General features: G+C 41.7%; 2 long non-coding RNA genes across 4 annotated transcripts; one reads left to right on the top strand and one right to left on the bottom strand.

Annotated features, from left to right (window-relative positions):
• The first annotated feature begins 1,331 nt into the window (after positions 1–1,331).
• Positions 1,332–9,139, top strand: LOC119623849 (uncharacterized). The gene is made up of 3 exons (XR_005239908.2): positions 1,332–2,347; positions 3,268–3,397; positions 8,610–9,139. It is a non-coding gene; the product is annotated as an uncharacterized lncRNA (long non-coding RNA).
• Positions 3,382–19,079, bottom strand: LOC140712785 (uncharacterized). Of its 3 annotated transcripts, none has more exons than XR_012094555.1 (4): positions 18,955–19,079; positions 17,233–17,378; positions 10,441–10,538; positions 3,382–7,374 (listed from the first exon to the last, which is right to left on the bottom strand). It is a non-coding gene; the product is annotated as an uncharacterized lncRNA (long non-coding RNA). The 3 variants fall into 3 exon arrangements; XR_012094553.1 differs by having other exon boundaries at positions 10,441–10,674; XR_012094554.1 differs by lacking the exon at positions 10,441–10,538.
• Positions 19,080–22,363: the final 3,284 nt, after the last annotated feature.

Here is a 22,363-nt window from a genome sequence, read left to right on the forward strand (position 1 = left end):
AGAGTGGCAGCTATACTGGAACACACAGTCAATTCACCAAAGTCCCTTTCTAGACCCCAGAGAGGAGATCTCCAAAGCCTTTGAGAATGAATAGGAGTCAAGCAGGTACAGAGAAGACGGAAGGACATTCGGGCTGTCTTAGTCCCTTTGTGTTGCTATAAAGAAAGACCTGAGGCTGGGTGTTTTACAAAGAAAAGAGATTTCTTTGGCTTATGGTTCTGCAGGCTGTACAAGAAGCATGGCGCCAGCCTCTGTTTCTGGTGAGATCTTCAGGCTGCTTCCACTCATGGTGGAATGTGAAGGGGAGCTGGTGTGTGCAGCGATCACATGGTGAGAGAGGAAGGGAGCAAGCAGAGGAGGAGGAGCCAGACTCTTTTTAACAGGCAGATCTTATAGGACCTAAGAGTAAGAACTCACTGATTACCACAAGAACAGCACCATGCCATTCATGAGCCATCTGCCCTTATGACCAGACACCCCCCACGAGGCTCCACCTTCAACACTGGGGATCAAACTTCAACATGTGATTTGAAGGAGACAAGTATCCAAACTGTATCATAGGCAAAGGGATCAGACAACTAAGCGGCCAAGAGGTGAGAGAGAGAAGGGGACCTTCCAGGAGCCAGGAAAGGAAAGAAGCACAGGAAGACTGGGGCATGCTGACAGGGCAAGGGGAGGGGATGAAGTCAGGGAGAAGGATGAGGCTGAAGAGAAAAGAGCCCAGAGCATACCTTTTCAGGCATATTGGAGTCCAGACTTTGCCCTGAGGACAATGGGGAACCATTGCAGCATTTTACTGAAGTGATACATTTGAATTTATGTTTTAGAGAGATTTCTTTGGCTGCAGTATGGAAAATAGATAAGGTGGGAGATTTCTTTGGCTGCAGTATGGAAAATAGATAAGGTGGAAAGGAGAGAAGAGAGAACAGCAGGAAGAGCTGTTAGGAAGCCATTGTGAGTGCCCAGGCAAGAGATAATAGCCTGGACTAGAGTAGTGACCTGGGAGCAAAAAGAAAGAAAAGAAAGAAAGAAAGAAAGAAGGAAGGAAGGAAGGAAGGAAGGAAGGAAGGAAGGAAGGAAGGAAGGAAGGAAGGAAGGAAGGAAGGAAGGAAGGAAGGAAAGAAAAAGAAAGAAAGAAAGAAAAAGAAAAAGAAAGAAAGAAAGAAAGAAAGAAAGAAAGAAAGAAAGAAAGAAAGAAAGAAAGAAAGAAAGAAAGAAAGAAAGAAAGAAAGAAAGAAAGAAAGAAAGAAAGGCAGGCAGGCTCAAGTTATTCAGGAGGTAAAAGGAACTGGATTAGCATTGGATGTGATGTGGGAGCCAGGGGAGAAGATGACATCAAAAATGATGCTCCAATTTCTGACTTGGGTAAATGTACAACAGCAAGCAGCCCAACCGAGTGATTAGAAGTGTGGGCTACGGTTTCAACAGCCTGCATTCAAAGTCTGACTCTGTCCACCGCTAGCTGTTGAACCTGGGGCAAGGCACTGATTCACTGGGTGCCTCAGAGTGTAAGAAAGGGATAATAATTGTATCTTCTGTACAGGGCTCTGGAAAAGGTTAAATGAGGTAAAGTATGTCAAATGCTTGGAACGGAGCCTGGAATATCACAAGCACAGTAAATCTTGGCCACTATTACATAGACAAGATCTCAGAAGCAGGCATAGTTTGTGGGGGTGGGAGCATCATGAGTTAGGTTCAAACACACTGAGTTTAAGACATCTAGGGAACCACAGAACAAGTTCTGGGCTGGAGATGTAGATTTCATTTGAGAGCTGCCAGCAGTAGAGATGGTAATTGGAGCCATGGGAATGGAGGCGATTGTCCAGGGAGTGTAGGTAAAGTGAGAATAGATAAGTACCAAAGGGCACAGTCTGGTTATGTCAACATTTAAGTGACAATTTCAGAAAGAGAAGCCAAGGAGGAAACCAGAGAAAAGCAGTTAGAGAAGCAAGAAGGCAGCCAGCAGTGGTCCCAGTACAGCTGTGATGGGGAGACAAAGATGAAACAGCAGGAACTGGCACCAAGAGTTATTGGTGTAGCTTGGGCTCTCCCCTCATCATCCTCTCCAGTTGGGAGTCGTGCGACAGGAGCAAGAAGCCTGTCTCGGCACATGTGTAAAAGAGCTAACTCCGGACACCCGTGTCTGATCTGTGCTGACCCACAAGCGTGAGGTGTCCCACCTTGGTGACTGGAAATGACACCATCCAATTTTTCTGGCCACTGTGTTGCACCCCTGAGTTTTTCCTCCATATGACAGACTTCACAGTAAATATTCCTACTGAGTCCAAACAACCACTATGATTGAGAACAAGCATGAATCCGCCACCCACCTTCTCCTGGAAATAAGGTGATGTGTAGGTTCCTCATCTCCTTTCCAGTGTCCACAAACCCGTCTGAGTACTGGCAACTTCAAATTTTTCTTTCTTTTTTTTTTCTGTTACAGACACTGATTCCAGAAGAGTGTTCCATATGCTATGCTTTTTAAAATTTATTATTATTTTTATTTTTATTTTTTGAGACAGAGTCTTGCTCTGTCACCTAGGCTGGAGTGCAGTAGCACAATCTCAGCTCACTGCAAGCCTCCCAGGTTCAAGCGATTCTCCTGACTCAGCCTCCTGAGTAACTGGGATTACAGGCATGCACCACCACGCCTGGCTAATTTTTGTATTTTTAGTAGAAATGGGGTTTCACCATGTTGCCCAGGCTGGTCTCAAACTCCTGACCTCAAGTGATCTGCCCACTTTGTCCTCCTAAACTGCTGGGATTATAGGTGTGAGCCACTGCGACTGGCCCATATGCTAAATTTATTAGAACCCCCAAACCTGGCCAAAGGCCTCACCCCTAAGATTCTGGTGGCAAAGCCAGCATATGCTGGACTCAGAGGAGGTCTTCAGATACCAAGAGGATTACTCTAATTCAAAGCAGAAATGTTGTGAAACTGCTTTATATTCTGTCTAGCACAAGCAAGTGGGGGTTGCTATTTTTATAATCATCATAAGAGCCTTTGACTACATAATTTTGGGAAGTGGTGATAAAAAACAGAGTACTTCTCCCTTGAATTCTACCACCCCCAAACTTTCATTAACATCCAATTAATTTTCTTAGAAAAGTTCATCATGAAACTCTCTGCAGCACTTTGGCACAGTAGTATCTATGCAATTGGAATGACACAGTAATTTCTTATCCTAAGGAAAAATATTACTCTGTCAAAATGAATCTTTTAGCCTAAGATGAACTGGTTCCATTTCTCATTTCTCTTTTCTCAAGGTTACTGGGTTGCTGAACTCCCACGAACCAAAAAGAAAACATTAAATGGTATCCAAACCAGCCTGGAAGGGACAGCGAGAAAAGCCAGAACCAAGACTGACCAACCTGAATGCTGGTAAATGTTATCAAGGTAACAACTTCTCATGTATCAGTATGTGACCAATAAAAAGGGAATGTGCTTGATTAGCAAAAAGAATCACCAGGAAAAATAAGGCATATTGGCATGATGACTTTATTATACAGCAATAACATAAATGGCAATCCACTCTCGTAGAATATTTGTGTTGAAATTAGGAAATGGCAGCAGATTCAAACACAAAAGCTAATGGAAGCCCTAAATATAGATGATACTCCATCTGGCTGCCAAGAGCCTGCCTCAGCACATTAACCAGAAGACCAAACCAGAGAAGGGAAATAGCTTTTAAAAGTGCAAAAGAGAAAAGAGATTCACTTAGAATTTTATCTGGTTAAAAAAAAACCATCTAGTCATAGGATGAGGAGTCATCTGTTTCATGGACTATTTATGACTCAGATGTTAATTCGGATGCTATCTTTAAATACATGGAGAGAAGAGAGAAATTTTTTCCCTTTATTTAGGCTTGAAAGAGTTTTGTTGAAGCAGGTAGCTCACAGCTGGTAAGTGGCATTCAGTTGTTTAAAATAATTTGTACGATTTGGCTTTCATGTTTGCTACATTTGTGCAATAAACAGAACTGATGTTTCAATTCCTCCAAAACCATTTTAAACTCTAGCACCATGGGGTCCAAGTACCCCTAACATTTTGCAAGAGTTATACTTTGCACTCAATGAACAGCAAGCCTGTGTTTACAAAACAAAATTACTTTTTTCCATTTTCAGTTTTGCTTATTAACAAAGTAGATATTTCTCAAGTCAAAATTTCTCCTTTGTTTATGGTTGGATATCTTGGCCCTGATGAGAAAACAAAAATCCACTGATTAGTACAGAAAATCACCATCCAGAAATCTCTCTTTACAACAATCCTGTGGCTCACAGAGCCATCATGATTGCCAATGTCCTCGTAGAAGATCAACAATAGCTATTTGCAGTTGATTCAGTTCCTCTGTTTAGGAGATTTTTTTGTAGCATAAATAGATTACAGGGTTTGCAAAAATGTACATTTATGGTTGACCCTTATGCTTCTCAGAATCTGTTTGGAGTACTGAGGCATGCTATCCTGGGTGTGTTGATTTCTCTTTGTGCAAACTCTGCTGAAAACCAAGGACAATCAACAGGATGAAGAAAGTTTAATTCAGGACCCACGTTGATAGAGATTACATCTGGGTCTAAGGTCAGGGATGCTTTAGTCCTTGTTAGAATCTCCAGGGAAACCCTAACTCCCAGATATTAATCAGATCTGTAGAACCCTGCTTAAGACTGTCCAGTGGCTCTGAATTACAGTAAAACTCCTTACCCTAGCTGATAACACACTTTACAATCTGACCCCTGTTCAGACCTTACCAGACCTATTATGGGCTGTTTATCCTGATCACCTTGACCTGCAAAAGGCTGTCTTCTCCCTCTGTCTCCACATGGCCTTTCCTCTGTGGGTAACTGTGTCCTAATCTCTCTCTTCTTAGAAGGACACCAGTCTTACTGGGTGAGGGCCCACCCAGAGGACCTCTTTTTTGCCTTAATTACCTCCTTAAAGGCCCCATATTCAAAGACAGTCACATTCTCAGGTACTAAGGGTTGGGATGTCAACATATGAATTTTGGGGGGCTATAATTTGCCTATTCTGCACATTTCATATACATGGAATCGAACAAAATGTGGCCCATTGATTCTGGCTTCTTTCACTTAGCACAACGTTTTCGAGGTTCATCCAAGTAGTAGCAGGTACCAGTGACAGAGCAGGAGCACCATCATCTTGGACAAACATTGCCATTTCAAGTTCCGGCTCCCTTTCTAATCTCAGTCATTTCAAGGAAATCACTTCTCTTCTAACAACAAGCAGCCAGAAACAGCAGACAGTAAAACACAGATAAGACAGGTCAGGGGCAGAAGGTAGGGGCAAAGTCTCTTGGGTAACCGCCAAACTTCACACTCATACAATGGGCCCCAGTAAAACAGTGGGCCCTAATAAGCACATCCCTTTCCCTTTAGGTGCACTAAGATAGGGAAGCTAAAAGCAGACTTGGGTATGCCTGCAGCTGCAAAAAAAAAAAAAAAAAAGTATGGAAACAAACACAGAAATATTCTGAGCTTGTGATAAGCTCTCCTGCCCTAAACCCTTAAATACTCTTAGTCTGTAAGAGAGAGTGCCCCTGACCTAACTCAGCCAGAAGCCCCTCTCTGGTTTATTTCCCAAAATAAACCTGTCTTTTACTGTGAAGCTGCTTTTCATGTTTCTTTCTTCCTTCTTCAACTCTCACTATCGGTACTTTATTCTTTTTATGACTGAATAGTATTTCACGGTACAGCTCTATCACATTTTATTTATCCATTCCTCAGGTGACAGAGATTTGGACTGTATCCACTTTTTGCCTGTTATAAATAATGTTGCTACAAATGTTTGTGTACAAGTTTTTGTATGAACATATGTCTCAGTTATCCCGAGTATATACCTAGGAGTGGAATATTCTGGGTCATAAACACATATAACTTTGTGTTTCCCTTTTTGGGAACCCACCAAACTGCTTTCCCCAGCAGCTGCATCATTTTACATTCCCACCAGCAATATATGAGGGCAGGGCATGTTTCTAGAGATTAGATAATCACAAATGAAGGGCATTGTTCTTTATAGCCTGCTGAAGGTCAAAAGAGGGAGGAAGAGATGTTTGAGTAAGGAAGAGATGCTTTATTAGGAATATGAAGCGTTCACAAAGTCCTGCTTACTCATTTTCAGCCAACTTTGCCATGGCATTATTTAATTCGCATTTTCACCTCATCTTCAATCTTAACACGAATAGCCTGGGTCTCAAGGCCATCTTTTCCCAACCAGTATAAGCACCTTTGAGACAGCATTCAATATGTGTCATTTTATTTCCTATTCAGTGGGGAAAATTAGGTCTTGCTTTGCCCACTCAGCTTTATTCCTGGAAACACACTTTTCAAAAAGTAGAAAGTTCAGTCTTGCTTTAAACCACCAAGCTGCCTGAATGGATTTCATCCATTATTTCGGGCTTTATTTTAAACTTTGCTTTTAATAGGCACAGAACCAATGCATATTTTAAACTTTTGACTCAGGCAAATTTTATATGTCCAAAAGACTCTTGGAAGTTAAGCAAACATAAGGGGTACTGTGTGTGTGTCTCTGTGTGTGTGTGTGTGTGTGTGTGTGTGTGTATCACAGAATGAGGGGCACATGCTGCCAATTTAGTAATTAATTTTCAGCTAACAGAAGGCCACTACCTATACTGTCTGTGGCAGCCAGAGCCCCACCATACTGACACCAAGTTACTGTGCCTCCTTGACAGAAAGTAACACAGATCGCCATCAATGGATAGACAAAAATCTCTGAATCTGTAGTTATGTGTGTGCATCTTACAAGTGGAGTAACAACAAATAGAAGAAATATATTTACAAATGAAAATGAAGCTACATTTATTTACTTCACTAAAACTGTTTTTTTCTTCTCATCAAAGATTTCTCTATTCATGCTACTCAACATCCCAAAAAGAATCAGCACAAGGCCACAAACTCAACAAAATTCCTTCTCCTGTTCATAAAACTCCTGTCCTGACTCCAAGCCCACACCCTAATAAACAGGCAAGCCTGTGCTCTGCACCCTGAAGAGCAGTCTCCTAGGCTTTGTCCTTTCAGAGAGCGGATTTCCAAGGAGAGGCCGTCCATCTACCCAACTCTTCTCAAGGCCACATAGCTCCTCTCCAAAGACAGCCATCCCCAGTGGTTCAGCTGATCCTGATGGCTGCGCCTACAGAGAAAGAGGGGAAGAGAGATGGGAGAGGAAGAGCTCCCAGGAGTCAGGATGCAAGGTGAAGTCAGCTGTTGATCAGCGGTCACTCAGCAACCGGACCAGGTGACACTCTTCTTCTGCAGGCTGTAGGCTGTGAGAGTGTTCTGAGTGGCATTTAAGGATAGCTCCCATGAGCGTGCCAGCTTCAGCAGGGCGTCCTATGGCAAGCCCTAAAAGGCAGAGGGAAAAGAATAACCAAGTGGAAGTGGGTCATCATGCCATCTATCAGAGACAATGTGCGTGAGAATGCTGCTACTAAATGAATGAAAAACTCTTTGTAAACTCAAAGTTTGTGGTTCCCAAACTTGAGCATGTATCATTTTTTTTTTTAATTAAAACACTGATTTACTTGGCCTTATTCTAGAGGTTGGATTCATTCAGTCTGGGGTAGGACCTGAAAATTTGCATTTCTAACATTGCATTTCCCAGAGGATCTGATATTGCGGGTCAGGGGCCACACTTTGAGAACGACTTGCCAAAATACAGGATCTATGTCAGCTGAAGCTATAATGGGCAATCATGAGCCATGCCCAGACTGAGCAGCAAAAGGAAACAATGTTACTGTCTAAAACAAGCAAGAAAATAATACAATATTTTAAAATAACAGAATATATAATGCTTGAGTTGCCAGCAGCGAAGTGTTAGGATGAGGTCCTTGAAGTCAGAGAAAGCAGAGATGAACCAGTTTTGAACAAGCCCTGTCCTCGAACTCAGCAGAAGGAAGAGACCAAGTCCATTATGCCCTCAGTAAACCGTTGGCCCTGGAGTATTGGCTTTCCCTCTTCACAGATGAGGAGTTCCATCTTCTAACTCACACAGAGCAGGGAGAGGATAAGAGCTGAGGAAATGCCATTGGCCCTCAGCTGGTCACTATCTCTACTAATACTGCTTCATATGGGTATAAGGCTTTACGGTTTTGAAAAGCTTTCCAGTGATCAAAACAATGTGACATGAGCGAAAGAATAGACGAATGGACCAAATGAACAGAATAGAGAGCCCAGAAAAACACCCCCCCAAATATAGTCAACTGAGTTTTGACAAAGGAGCAAAGGCAATACAGTGGAGAAAGGACAGTCTTTTCAATAAATGGTGCTGGAACAACTGGACATCTGCATGCAGGAAAATAATAAACCAGAATCTAAACCAAGACCTTACATCTCTTTCACAAAAATTACCTCAAAATGGATCAAAGACCTAAAGGTAAAAATGCAAAACTGTAACTGGTGACAGCCAGAAAGAAACAAACAGTAATTGAGTGACTACTAGTGCCAGCTATCGAGTTAAGTACTTTTAATAGCTTATCGCATTGATTCTAAACTCTGTATACAATGTATTATTCCCAAATTACAAACGATGAATTTTTTGCCAGTGATAAAGCATAATTTCTCTATGTTATTCCCTATAGAATCTGGAGCAGGAGGAGCCTCACTCTCCTATCAAAAGGAGAAGAACCTGAAGAAAACACTTCTCTTCCTTCTCTCTGCGTAGGGGCAGTGACCTTGAATTCAACCACCATCATCCCTTCCAGACACCAGAAGGGGGAGTCCCACAAGGCAGAAGGTGCCCCTGTGACACGTCCACTTCTCTTCCATGTTCTTTACCTCCTTGCTCAGGAAGCCATAAAGTTGAGCTGAGCAGAAGGTGAATGTCATTGCAAAGTTTACGCAGACTATGCTGACAGGTTCATGAAAACACTACTGAATATGTTACATATCACCAATGCTCACAGCATATCCTGTGTTGGAAGTGATACTTTTCCATTGCCAGTAACCCTCCTTTGTCCCAGGAGCTCACTGAACAGCTAAAATCGGGTGATATTTTTATATGGAACATGCAACATATTAAGTCCTTTTGCTCAGTGACCCAAAAAGGAACTAAACAGTACCCAGACTAGAAATCAATGTTAAATTATTCAAATAAATTCCACTTAAAGAATGGTGGCTTGGGAAGCACTCAGCCAGAAAGAATTCTCCCAAGATTAGTTTACTGTGAAGTAGAAGGGAAGAACGTTTTAACTTTGGTTGGAAATTACACAGAAGGTGATGAAACATCCTCTAAGAAGCGGTTCTGATCCACTGTAGGGCACCCCCCTCTCTCCTGCCACATTCCCCCATTTTACCCACTAAAGAGGTTCTTTGACGAGAGGCTAAGGAAACCAAGCAATATAAGATCTAATCAAAACTGAGTGCTGGAAATGTGTGGGGAGAAATCCATAATTAAACTGAGCAATTAACTCCAGAAAGCTAACTGGGGCCAACTCTGATGCTACTATAAAGCTATAAAATCTCCAGCATCTCATTTCTTTGTCCCTCTACCCAATTTCCTCTCAAATATAAGCCTCTCTTTCTCTCTCCTCTCTTCTTCATATTTAATAAAACTGTTTGCAAGAAAGAATCTTAGGTTAGTCATTTGCACTTTAGTATGAATTAAAGCCAGTGTGTCAACTCTCACAGGAATAAGAATTTCAAGCCATACTTCTAATTGTGGAATGGCTGTTACTGAATTCTTTTAAGGGTATTTCATGCAACAGCTAAATATAAGGAAGAGGAGAGAAACTGTCCAAGTCTTTCTGTGCCTAAAGTCTGCCTAAAGTCAGCTTTCAGCTGCCACTCCCAGTTGAAAGTGAATTCAGATTAATTCCTAGACATTGAATGAGAGTTATAATTTACCCTTTCAGGGATCTACTGGTTTTCTTTTCTTTTCTTTTCTTTTCTTTTTTTTTTTTTTTTTTTTTTGAGATAGAGTCTTGTTCTCGTTGCCCAGGCTGGAGTGCAGTGGCGTGATCTTGGCTCACTGCAACCTCCGCCTCCCGGATTCAAGCGATTCTCCTGCCTCAGCCTCCCAAGTTCCTGGGATTACAGGCATGCGCCACCATGCCCAACTAATTTTGTATTTTTAGTAGAGACGGGGTTTCTCCATATTGGTCAGGCTGGTCTTGAACTCGCAACCTCAGGTAATCCACCTGCCTTGGCCTCCCAAAGTGCTAGGATTACAGGCATGAGCCACCGTGCCTGGCCGTTTTTTCTTTCTTTTTTACTTTTATTTTAGGTTGAGAGGTATGTGGGCAGATTTGTTATATAGTAAATGGGGGTTTGTTTACACATATTTCATCACTCAGGTACTAAGCCTAGTACCCAATAGTTATTTTTTTTCTGATCCTCTCCCTCCTCCCACCCTCCAGCCTCCAACAGGCCCCAGTATCTGTTGTTCTCCTCTTTGTGTCCACGTGTTCTTACCATTTAGCTCCCACTTAGAAGTGAGAACAGGTGGTATTTGGTTTTCTGTTCCTGCATTAGTTTTCTAAGGATAACGGCCAGCAGCTCCATCCATGTTCCTGCCAAAGACATGATCTCATTCTTTTTTATGGCTGCATAGTATTCCATGGTGTATATGTACCACATTTTCTTTATCCAATCAGTCACTGATGGGCATTTAGGTTGGTTCCACGTCTTTACTGGTTGTGAATAGTGCTGCAACAAACATTTGCATGCATGTGTCTTTATGGTAGAATGATTTCTATTCCTTTGGGTATATCCCAGATCTACTGGTTTCTTCTCCTCTAGGCCCAGAAAACAGGTCAATTTCTGATGGCTTTTACATGTCAGGCCTATAGGACCCATTCTTACTTGACACCATTCTTACTTGACACCAGGTATCTCCACTCCAGATGCCCTTCCCCTTACCGGGTTTTACTTGAAAAGCACAACATGAGTGGCTTGGGCCAAATGTGGCCATAGGTCCTTCAACAAATGTTGAGTGAGTGCGACCCTTGGAGCAGAAAGTTGACAGAGCTCTGACACATGGCTAGTCCCCCAGAGGCTCTCACTGCTCTCTTAGTTGGAAGAACTTCAAACTCTCAGACAGTGGAAAATTCAGTCTGTTCCAAGCAAGAGACACAAATGTGCTCTTAAAATTCATACTGACATTTGGAACTGCCCAGGGTATTATAAATATAATCGTTCTGAAGTGTGAGTGTGTGTCAGGGAGAGAAAGAGATGGAGAGAGAGAGAGGGATACTGTGTATGTGTGTGTATATGTGTGTGTGTGTGTGTGTGTGTGTGTGTGTGTGTGTGATGACAGAAAGGAAAGTGAGAGCAGACCCAGGGACAGCAAGTATCCCTGCCAAGAACTCAAGGCCAAGCACAGAGAAGAATGTCCACCAGATACCCAATGACTACATTCCGGATTTTATACTGTTTCCTCCTCAGAGAAAAGGGGGGGAATAAATTAGAGAGAATGCGAAGGGAGAGAGAGAGTGAACAAGATGGGTGGGGATAGAGAGCGAAAGGAACAGGAAGTGGGAGCCTTACTACACATAGACCAAGAGGCCCAGACTGAGAGAGAGAGGCTGTCAGAATGAGGAACTACTGAGAGATTACAGGCTTCTCTACCAGTTACAAGTGACTAATATCTACATTTATTGTGTTTTGAAGCCATCAAGTTCTATGTCCAAATGACCCCACCCCTTCCATAATGCAGCACCAAGACTAATCCAGCATCCATGGGGCATACTGTTTCCTGCCAAACAGATGGGCTTATAGAGGTTGGTCTTACATAGCCTCTTCTAGGTCTTGGACACACACCGTCCAGTCTCTGTGGCTGAGGAACAGAATAAAGTTATATAAAGTGAACTGACCCTACAAGTGGGCTCCTATGACTTTCCTTGCTCTTGAACTAACTGAGCTGACCAGCCAGCCTGAAGCAACACGGTCCCAGGGCAGGGGCTCTTAATCTTTTATGTGCCAGGTTCCCTTTGGTAGGCTGGTAAAGCCACTGATTCCCTTCTCAGAATAATGTTATTAGGCATAAAATGAAATACATAAAGCTATAAAGGAAATCAGTTACAATATCAAATATTTTAACTATTACAAATATAGTAATATTTTTACTCCTTTATCAGTGCTTTAAATAATTGGATCTGGTGAAGGGTCAAATAACAACCCCATCATTTCAAAGAGTGATGGGAGAAACTGTGTTTCCATTGTCTACAACAACTACCAGGTGATATGAAAAGATCTGTAATTTCTGTGGCAAGAGTCATAGGCACTGCTAATGCCACTGCAGTTTCTTCCCTATATTCTTAATAGAAGCAAAAAGCTAGATTTCAGTGAGCGGTTAGATAAAATAAATTTATGAACCAGAACAAAGGCAATGAAAGGAAGGGAGCTGCAACAACAGTAATTGTAATGACAAAGCAACATCTGCTACAAGAACAACAGCAAAAACTGGCTGCAGTCCCTGCTCTGTATCAGGTCCTGGGTTAAATGCTTTCTACTCATCTTTCTCTTTCATTCTGAGGAAGGCATCATTTTGCCTACTTTACAGATTAGGAAACTGAGGCTTCAGGATGTTAGGGAACTTGTCTAGGACTATAGCCAATAAGTAGCTGTGCCAAGAATGGAAGTCAAGGCTGTCTGACACTGAAGTCCACATTCACTGTGCACTGTGTCTTCAGAAAGAGATAGGATGTGTGTGCATATGTGTGTGTGTGTGTGTGTGTGAGAGAGAGAGAGAGAGAGAGCTGCTTCCTTTTTCTCATTCATGCCAGAATAATTGGACTGGTTTAAACATCTATACTTTCACCCATCTTGACTATCCATTTCCATCTTATTAATGTTTGCTCTTTTCAGTTCAAAGACCCTTATGCTTCATTTATTCAATATATGTAGGGTACTGGCTATGTTTACTGACACCAGAAATTCAAAGATAAATATGTTCTCTGACTTTCAGGAAGCTTATAACTTATTGGAGAAAACAGATATGCAAACATAAATTATAATATGCAGCAATTAAAATTCAATTTGGACAATAAGGAGAATTTATTGACTCACGTACCTGAAAAGTCCAGAAGTAGACAGGCTTCAGGCATTGTTTGATTAGGGCTTCGTCGGTAGTGTGCTAGGAAGTATGTCACAACTGACTGACTTTCCAGAGAAAAAAGAGCCATGAGTTTGTCTATTTCCATGGTGTAAATACTCCCACCATGACCTATTTCAAGCTACCAAAGCAAAGTCACTGAAGATAGAATTGGGAAGAGATGTGCGCAGTCACCCCTCGCCTGATGCAGGCGAGCTCCAGCATGCTATGACCATTCTCATTTCTTCACAGTTCTCTCAGTTTTTCCATCCTCTGTATGCTGGCTTTGTCCTGATGATGCAACCAGCAGCTGGGACCGTATACTTTCCTTCTAGTGTCTAGCAAGCGTCTCTTCTACTAATCACCAAAAAAAATTCCTGAGCTCTTCTGGAAGAATCGCTATATCCAAAGAATATCACCCAGCTGGCTTAGCCTTGGGCGGCATATTAAAATAAGTAATAGCTACCTTCTCTTAAGGCTCTTTATTTCACCTACCAAGTACTCCTTGTTGGACAAAGCTATGGTCTGAATGTTGTTGTCCCTTCAAAATTGGTATGTTGGAACCTAATACTCAATGTGATGGTATCAAGAAATGGGGGTTTTTGAGGAAGCGATTAAATCATGAGGGCTCCACCCTCATGAATGAGATTACTGCCCTCATAAAAGAGGTTGAAGGGAGTGCCCTTGCCCCTTCCACCATGTGAGGTCATGAAGGTGCCATATGAGGAATGTGAGGTGCCATGTGAGGTCATGAGCAAGAAGGTGCCATATGAGGAATAGGCCCTTACTAGGTGACTTGATTTTGGACTTTCCAGTCTCCAGAACTGTGAGCAATACATTTCTATTGTTTATGAATTACCCAGCCTAAGGTATTTGGGTATAGCTGCCTGAATGGACTAAGACAGACAGAATTAGCATCAAAAACCTATCCTTTAGAAGGTGGAATTATCAGCAAGACAAGAAAATAATGTTCATGTTTGCTCATTTTAGTGCCTGTGTCAACCAGATGTTCCCTTCAGATCTGAGACCCTCATTTTCCCACTCTGGAAGTATTGATTGCTGATGGCTCACAGCTGAGTTCCTCTCAAAGCATTGTTCTGATGAAAAGGAGCTGCCAAACTCAAGGATATTGTCCCCCTTGAGAGGACACTGCCTCTAATGGCTGATCAATGAGTGAGTATAAAAGCCTGAGGTCACCTCAATTAGGCATGTCTGAAGGGTCATCCCGGCTCCAGTGCTTCCAAAGGGGAATCCGATAAAGCCTCTGTTGAAATCATATACTGGGTCAATTTCTCCCTCTGTGTCATCATCCTTCCCTCTCTTGCCTACATCGTTCCTATGTGCCCTCCCCACTAAACCTCCTGCATGCAATATCAGTGTCTTTTTCCATAAAACTGAATATTCAATGCCTATCTCTAAACAAGTCACCAGATGTTCTAGACAAATCAGGGCCCATCTTGGAACCGGGAGTGGAATCAGTCCCATTCACATCCCATGGCTGCCCCATGGTGGGAGAGGGTTGGGATGTATCTTGAGACATAACCGCACTGTCTGCTACATCATAAGGCATGCTAGGTGATGTAAAAGACATATGAACAATATCACAGTCCAATGGCTGAGGCATTATAGGCATAGAGAAAGAAAAAAGCAGGCCCTGACATCCAGAAATAATCACCAGTAGACCTCAATATTATTACAAGCTGATCTAACACTCACTGCCAGGCCATTGTTCCCCTATTGGACATAGACAATCTCACAGAACACCAACCTCAGACAACCTTATTCTGAACCATGATAAAATGAAACAAAACAAGGTCACTACATAATTTTGTCCATGCACAAAAACAAGGTCACTCTGCCCTCTGTAATGCACTCAATCGTACAGTTGCCTGGATTTCTGATGGTATCCAACCTAGAGCAAATCCTTAATTTCTTAAGCCTTCCACAAATCACCCAACCAAAATCCAAATCTTCTAGTAGTTTCTTTCTAACACAGTTGCTAAGGTAGTGTCCTTCAAGTATGTTCTCCCTTGATCAATGAGTAATAAGCTCAGCTTGTTTGATTATCAGTGTGTTCCTGGTGGTCTTTTGCTGGAGGGCATTGGTAGCCTTCAATCAGTGTTTGTATGGTGAATAACTGGGTGTGTAAATGGCTATGCTGCCCCTCTTTCAGGAAAAGCTTGACAGAAGACCTTTGAGCTGGTTCTTCAAGGAAGATTGAGCTTTCCCAAGCAAAGCAGGGTCAGAAAGAAGTCATTCCAAGCAAAGGAAGCAGGATGTGCAAAGGTTGGCATCACTGAAATGAAGGATGAAGAGTCCATATGGGTGGGGTGTTGGGTGGACTGGAAGGGTGCTAGGACCAAATGTGGAGATCCTTGTAAGTCACAACTAATCCTGTAGGCAAAGAGGACAGAGAAGCAGGAGAGAGAGAGAAAGCTCGAAATTTGACATCTGATTGCAGGGAGAATTCCTGGAGTAGCCATAACTATTTTTCCTCCAACCCTTTCTTTCTTTTTTGGAGAGAAGGAGAAGACATTTGCTTTGGTTAAATCTAAATTGCATATTTTGAGTTTTCTCAGTTTTCCCACCCTGACATTTAAGGCGCACACCTAACAACACTGAGCCCTTAATTCCCTGGATATTGTGAATGCTTCGAAGACATCATGGCCTTCTCTCAAAGGTTTGGTAACTTGCACTTCACTACATAATTCCTGTTGCTTCTCAGAAGTGCAATTCAGCTGGTCACTTCCTCTGTTATTTATAATTAAATAACTTACCATATATTCTTTAACCAAAAGAGACTTCCAGATGCCCTGATAGAAAATGCCAGTCTTTCCGCTTCCTTCTGTGGGTCCACCTTTGACTCTCCATTCGTGGCGCCCCCAAGGTGACATTCTTCCTCTAGGTTCATATCTCTAGGGCCTCCCAGGCAGTACGATTCCTGCCATCCCTCCGTCTGTGTTTAAGTCTTGCTTGTGCTCCACAAAATATTTCTGCCTTAACAGCCCTACAGCTGCACGGCCTCCTCTTCTGTTCCCTTCTGTCTGTCTCGCCCTGCCCTGCCACTGAGCACTCACATTTTATAACATCTTACCTTGCCAACTAGTTTTGTGAGTATCATGTAAGTGTTTGTTAATTATAAATCTTTTGCAAATGACATATATCTGATACAACTGAAGGAGACTGAAATGTCCCCATTCTTATAAATCCGTGTTAGTGCCGCCCTAGACTACCCTTAGAATTTTGTGTATATTTGTGAAATCCACGTTTTCTACTTTTACTCTCTCTGTATATCTCTCAATAACCTATGTAAGTATTACTTTGTACTTTTAAACATAAAAATGATCATAGTGTTGTATCATTTTATTCTATGCTTTTTTCACTCACAATTATGTTTTAAGATTCAGTTTTGTTAATATATGAAAAGCTTTTAGAACAGTGCCAGTAAGCACCATATAAGTATTAGCTACTATTCTTTTCAGTATTATTGTTATTTTGAGGCAGCATCTCATTTTGTCACCCAGGCTGAGTGCAGTGGCATGATCACAGCTTACTACAGCCTCAACCTCCTGGGATCAAGTGATCTTCCAACCTCAGCCTCCTGAGTAGCTGGGACTAACTACAGGTATGCACCCCATGCCCAGCTAATTTTTGTATTTTTTGTAGTGATGGGATATCACCATGTTGCACAGGCTGGTCTCAAACTGCTGGGCTCAAGCAATCTGCTTGCTTTAGCCTCCCAAAGTGCTGGGATTACAGGTGTGAGCCACCACACCCAGCCTATTATTTTCAATATTATTAATAAATGGATTTACAACATTCCTTGTAATTATAATAAGCTAACATTGATCATATGACATTTTATTTATCCCATTCCTTTCTTGATGTGTTGGGACTTAGAAAAAGACACCCCAGAGTGAAGGCCTCTGAAGCAAAGTCTCTATCTGAACTTCTCCTGCCCTGCTGTCTCTTGCCCCTCATTCTTCCCTAAGGCAAGCCACAGAAAACCATAATTCCTCTTCCCCAAGGCAGGTCATAGAAACCAAAACAGCTTTTACCCAAAGCCAGTCATAAAATCTAAAAATATTACTGTAATCTTCCCCTGCCTTTCTGAGTAAGTGCTGGCCATAAAGAAATTAAGACCCTCATCCCAGAGGGTTCCCATTCCATACCTGGGAGAAAGAAATGCTGCACAGAGAGGCCAAGAAGAAGCTGAGCTGACAGGGCTTGGTAGGTTTCCCGACTTAGTCTATTTCCATTAGATTATCCCTGTTTCCCCCAGTCGTAGTTCTACACGGCTGTCCATTCTTCATCGAACCTAAGCATTAAAAAAGGGATCAATTTTTCCGAATCTTTGGTCTCCATTCTGAAGGCTCTCATGTCTCATAAAACTGTGATCAAATAAATGTGTTATGCTTTTCTTCTGTTAGCTTGTCTTTATTATAGGGGTGTCAGCCATGACCCTTATGACAGGGAGGAAAGGGGTCACCTTCTTTCTGCCCCTAAGGTACATATTTAGGTTGTTTCCAATTTTTCCCAATTAATTATAAGCAGTATCCCAAAGAATATCCCTAAACATGCCAAGTTCATATGTTCAAGAGTTGGTATTTGCTTAAAAGTGGACTTGCTGGGCTGTAAGGAGAATGTATTTTAGGTTTTGCTAGCTATTGTCAAATTGTTCCCCCAAATGCCTATACCCTCAGCAGTGTATGAGAATTCTTATTTTTCTATCTTTGCCAACCACCACTGATTTTTTCAAAAGTTTGTGAGTGCAAAGTAATAATCTTGTTTTAACTTGCATTCTTCTTTTCATTAATATGTGAGATTTGGACAGTTTTTCTCTCCATTTATTGGCCATTATGCACTGGGCCTTAACCTTTTCTGGGGTCTTAGACTCCTTTGAGAATTTACTTCAGAAAAATGCACATATATATATACACACATACACTTTATAAACACATTGAGGGACTTCACAGAGTCCCTGAAGACCCATCCACGAAGTCCCTTCAGAGCAGAAATTCTCGAGCTTTTAGTAGATATGAGAACCTTCTGGGATTTTTTTTTCTTTTTTTTGTACTTTTCAGTAGAGACAGGGTTTCACCGTGTTAACCAGGATGGTCTCGATCTCCTGACCTCATGATCCGCCTGCCTTGGCCTCCCAAAGTGTTGGGATTACAGGCGTGAGCCACTGCGCCCAGCCTGGGAAGTTTTTAAAAATGCAGATTCCTAGGACCCATCTTTGAGGATCTTGACTCAGAGGGCCCCAGGTAGGAACTGAAGGGCTGGTGCAGGTGATGAAAAAAAGAAAAGAAAAGAAAAGAAAAGAAAAGAAAAGAAAAGAAAAAGGAAGGAAGGAAGGAAGGAAGGAAGGAAGGAAGGAAGGAAGGAAGGAAGGAAGGAAGGAAGGAAGGAAGGAAGGAAGGAAGGAAGGAAGGAAAGGAGGGAGGGAGGGAGGGAAGGAAGAGAAGGAAAGGAAGGAAGGAAGGAAGGAAGGAAGGAAGGAAGGAAGGAAGGAAGGAAGGAAGGAGAAAGAAAGAAAGAAAGAAAGAAAGAAAGAAAGAAAGAAAGAAAGAAAGAAAGAAAGAAAGAAAGAAAGAAAGAAAAGAAAGAAAGAAAGAAAGAAAGAAAGAAAGAAAGAAAGAAAGAAAGAAAGAAAGAAAGAAAGAAAGAGAAAAGAAAGGAAGGAAGGAAGGAAGAAGGAAAGAAAGAAAGAAACCCAACTAAGACTATGCTTTCAGGGGTCATTTCGGTAGCTCGTTAAGAAAGATAATCTTAAGAGTTTCTGGATTCCCAGTAAGAACTCCTATTTCTGCTTTCCAAAACTTTCCCTTCTCCCACAGCTATGAAGCAAAGGATAAAGTCACCAAGTTTAATGTACAAAAGCTGTAACTTGCCTTTAAATTGATGCTGTAGCTACTTTTAAATCCATGGTTACTTCTGTAGATATACCTTGTGCCTCTCTCCTCCTTAGCTGGGAAGGTCGGTGAGGGAATGAATAAATAGGGTGACATGTGAGACAAGGAAAAACACAAGGAAAGGAAAAAATTTAGGAAATTCAAAGCTATTCAGAAAATGCTACATAAAAAGCATCATCCTACTAAATATGAACAGCTTGTGTTTGGAATGGTTTGTGTTTCTAATTTTATTACATGAGCAAGCTCATTTTTTTTTCTCTGCTAGATACTTCAAAGATTCTTTTGCAAAAAGAAGGGAAATAAATTTAGTTTCCTCTCGGATCTAAAGTCACATAAATGATTCTGTTGTAAGATGGAGAAAATTGATTGCTTCAATGGCAAATAAGATATTTTTTTAATTTAAAAATTTAGTACTAAGGAAATCATGTACCAGGGAATTCTCAAAATGTTTTGAGAGAGGTTGAGAATCCCGGTATGATGAGATGATGATGTTACTCATGCACATTTTCCCCCGCTTTCTTTTTCAAGCCTGCAAGTGTCAACACAGAGTTAATCCTTATTTTTGACTCAGTCACAAGCAGATGCATTCTTCTCTGAGCTGGTCAGTGGCCAGTATCCTCTTGAACCTTTGGTGGAATTCAGGTCCATGAATGATGCCAGGAACAAGAATTAGGATCTGATTCTAGGACTTTAGAATGACTTACTCGGTACCTTTGTCCAGTAACAACAGAAAAATGACTCGGTTGCTCTGTCCGTGAAACTAGGGCAGTGATACTGGCTGCCTGCCTCACACAGGGTTGAGGGGAAACCAGGCTTACAAAACGACAGAGGTCTCCGGAGCATGGACATCACATGGGAGGGGGTGGGGATGCCTTCACAGAGCCGAAGACAACAGAGGGGGCAACCTGACACAGAACTAAAGGAGGTCCTTGAACCCTGCCATGCCAGCCTGGTTGGAGGGCATCCTGTATACACTGGAGAAAATGGAATGAAGTCAACTTACATCTTTTGTCTTTCTGGAGACCATCTTTTTACTTTCATGGGTTACTCATGGATTAAGAAGAAAAATGGTGGACATGACATTTTCTAACATTTTCTGGTATCCATTATCTTGTTTACTTGGCCATACAGTGCTTCTTATACTCTAGATTTTCAGATTCTAGACGTATGTTCATTAAAAGCAGGAATTAAAATTAACATGCAGACATACATAGACTTGTGTGTGGCGGATAAGGTGCCTGGCACTCAATATAAATACTGGATATAATAAATGAATGAATTCCTACACACAGAGAAAAACAACACACACATACACACACACACATACACAAATAAGTCAGCATTTTTCCAGGACTCAACCACAAGGAAGAAGATTTGGGCAGCAGAAGCACTGCCAACCTCATTCCTGCCTGTATTATTTAGGATATAAATACCATTGGAGTAAAGGAGACTGAGTGACCATAACTTAAACAAAATAGAAGTTTATTTTTCTCTCATATAACATGGATGTTCTGTAGCATCACAACCTCAAGTTCCTTCCACTTTTCTTAGAGTGTTATCCCCATCTGCATGGTCCGTGTAGCTCACCACAGCATCTGAATCCCAGCTGATAGAATAAGGAAAGGAAGGAGAGCATATCTTCCCTTTCAAGAAGGCTATATCTTTTCTCTTCACAGTTCTTGGGCCAGAACTTAGTCACATGACCACATCTAGCTGCAAGGGAGCCTGGGAAATGTAGTCTTTATTCTGAGTAGCTGTAGATCCAGTTGAAAAATCAGCATTGTCTTAAAAAAATAAAAAATAAATAAATTTTGGGGCAAGTAACTGTCTCTGTCACACTGAAAAAATAAAAGCACAAAGATGTAGGTTTCCCAAAATCACTAGAAAAATTCCCGGTAAACCTAGTACTAGTACTAGCCTGGGTGCAGTGGCTTAGACCTGTAATCCCAGCTACTTGGGTGGCTGAGGCAGAAGGATGACTCGAGGTCAGGAATGTGAGACTAGCCCAGTCAACATAGTGAGACTCTCATCTCTAAAATAAAAATTAGCCAGGCATGGTGGCACACGTAGAGCAAGATCCTATCTCTAAAAAGGAAGTAGCTGATACTTAGGTGGTTTCACAAGCACGTCAATCTACTAAGCAGATGTTCACTCCAGAGAAAGACAGTTCTCAACTTCTAACATTCGCCTTTTAAACAATTTACCCTTTCATCTATTAATCTCTGATAAATCTAAGCTTCATTTCCCATACCAAATTTGGGTTTTCATACTGCAGGTAGAATTTTATGTTTTCTGACCTCTAGGAGAATAAATACCCAACCTGATCACCACACATACAAGGCTAGAAGATGAATATATTTGGTGTGAAATCAGAGATCTGCCTGCATTCAGCTTGGGAAATAAGGATAAAAAACCAAGGAGCCTGTCCAGAATAGGAAAGGTTACGAATGATCAGACAACCTAACAGTGATAATTAGTGTAACCATAACATAGTTAAAATCTATGGAGGACTTACTTTGCATCAAATGCTTTGCCCATATCATTTTATTTAGAATTTTCTTTTAATGTTGGAAGGAGTATTAGTCTGTTTTCATGCTGCTGATAAAGACATATCCAAGACTGGGCAATTTACAAAAGAAAGAGATTTATTGGATTTACAGTTCTATGTGACTGGGGAGGCCTCACAGTCATGGTGGAAAATGAAAGGCACATCTCACATGGTGGCAGACTAGAGAAGAGAGCTTGTGCAGAGAAACTCCTGTTTTAAAAACCATCAGCTCTCGTGAGACTCATTCACTATCACGAGAATGGCACCAGAAAAATCGCCCCCATGATTCAACCATCTCCCACTGCGTCCCTCCCACAACACATGGGAATTATGGGAGCTACCAGATGAGATTTGGGTGGGGACACAGCCAAAGCATATCAGAGGGCTATCCTGTTACTAACCCTACTTATAGTCAAGGAAATTGGGCTTAGTAAAAAGTCAAGGAACTTGCCCAAGGTCACACAAATACCAAGTGGCAGAGCCTGGACCTTAACTCAAGAATCTAACTCTACTGTTGGTACCTGAAATCACTGATCACTGTGGAGTCTCAATTAAAGAAAAAGACAGACTGGTGGGAGCAGGGAAAAGCAAAAAAAAAGGCAAATAAGCTATAAGTCTGCCTTTCTTCAAGGTCCAGGACATACAACCCTCCTGTGCAAATAACTCATAATCTTCCTGTGCCCAGCTATCACCAGACCTTTGGCTAATACAAAAAATGCAGGTTAGCTCCCTGCAACCTTGGCGTTAGCAGTACTGCACGTAGCACTCTGCAGCCCAAAACCATCCTATAAAATCTCCAGTAAGCCTTTGTCTCCTGGCAGTCAGCTTCTCTTCTGCTGA

The sequence above is a fragment of the Chlorocebus sabaeus genome, chromosome 11 (genome assembly GCF_047675955.1).
Source record: "Chlorocebus sabaeus isolate Y175 chromosome 11, mChlSab1.0.hap1, whole genome shotgun sequence".
NCBI classification, from domain to species: Eukaryota; Metazoa; Chordata; class Mammalia; order Primates; family Cercopithecidae; genus Chlorocebus; species Chlorocebus sabaeus.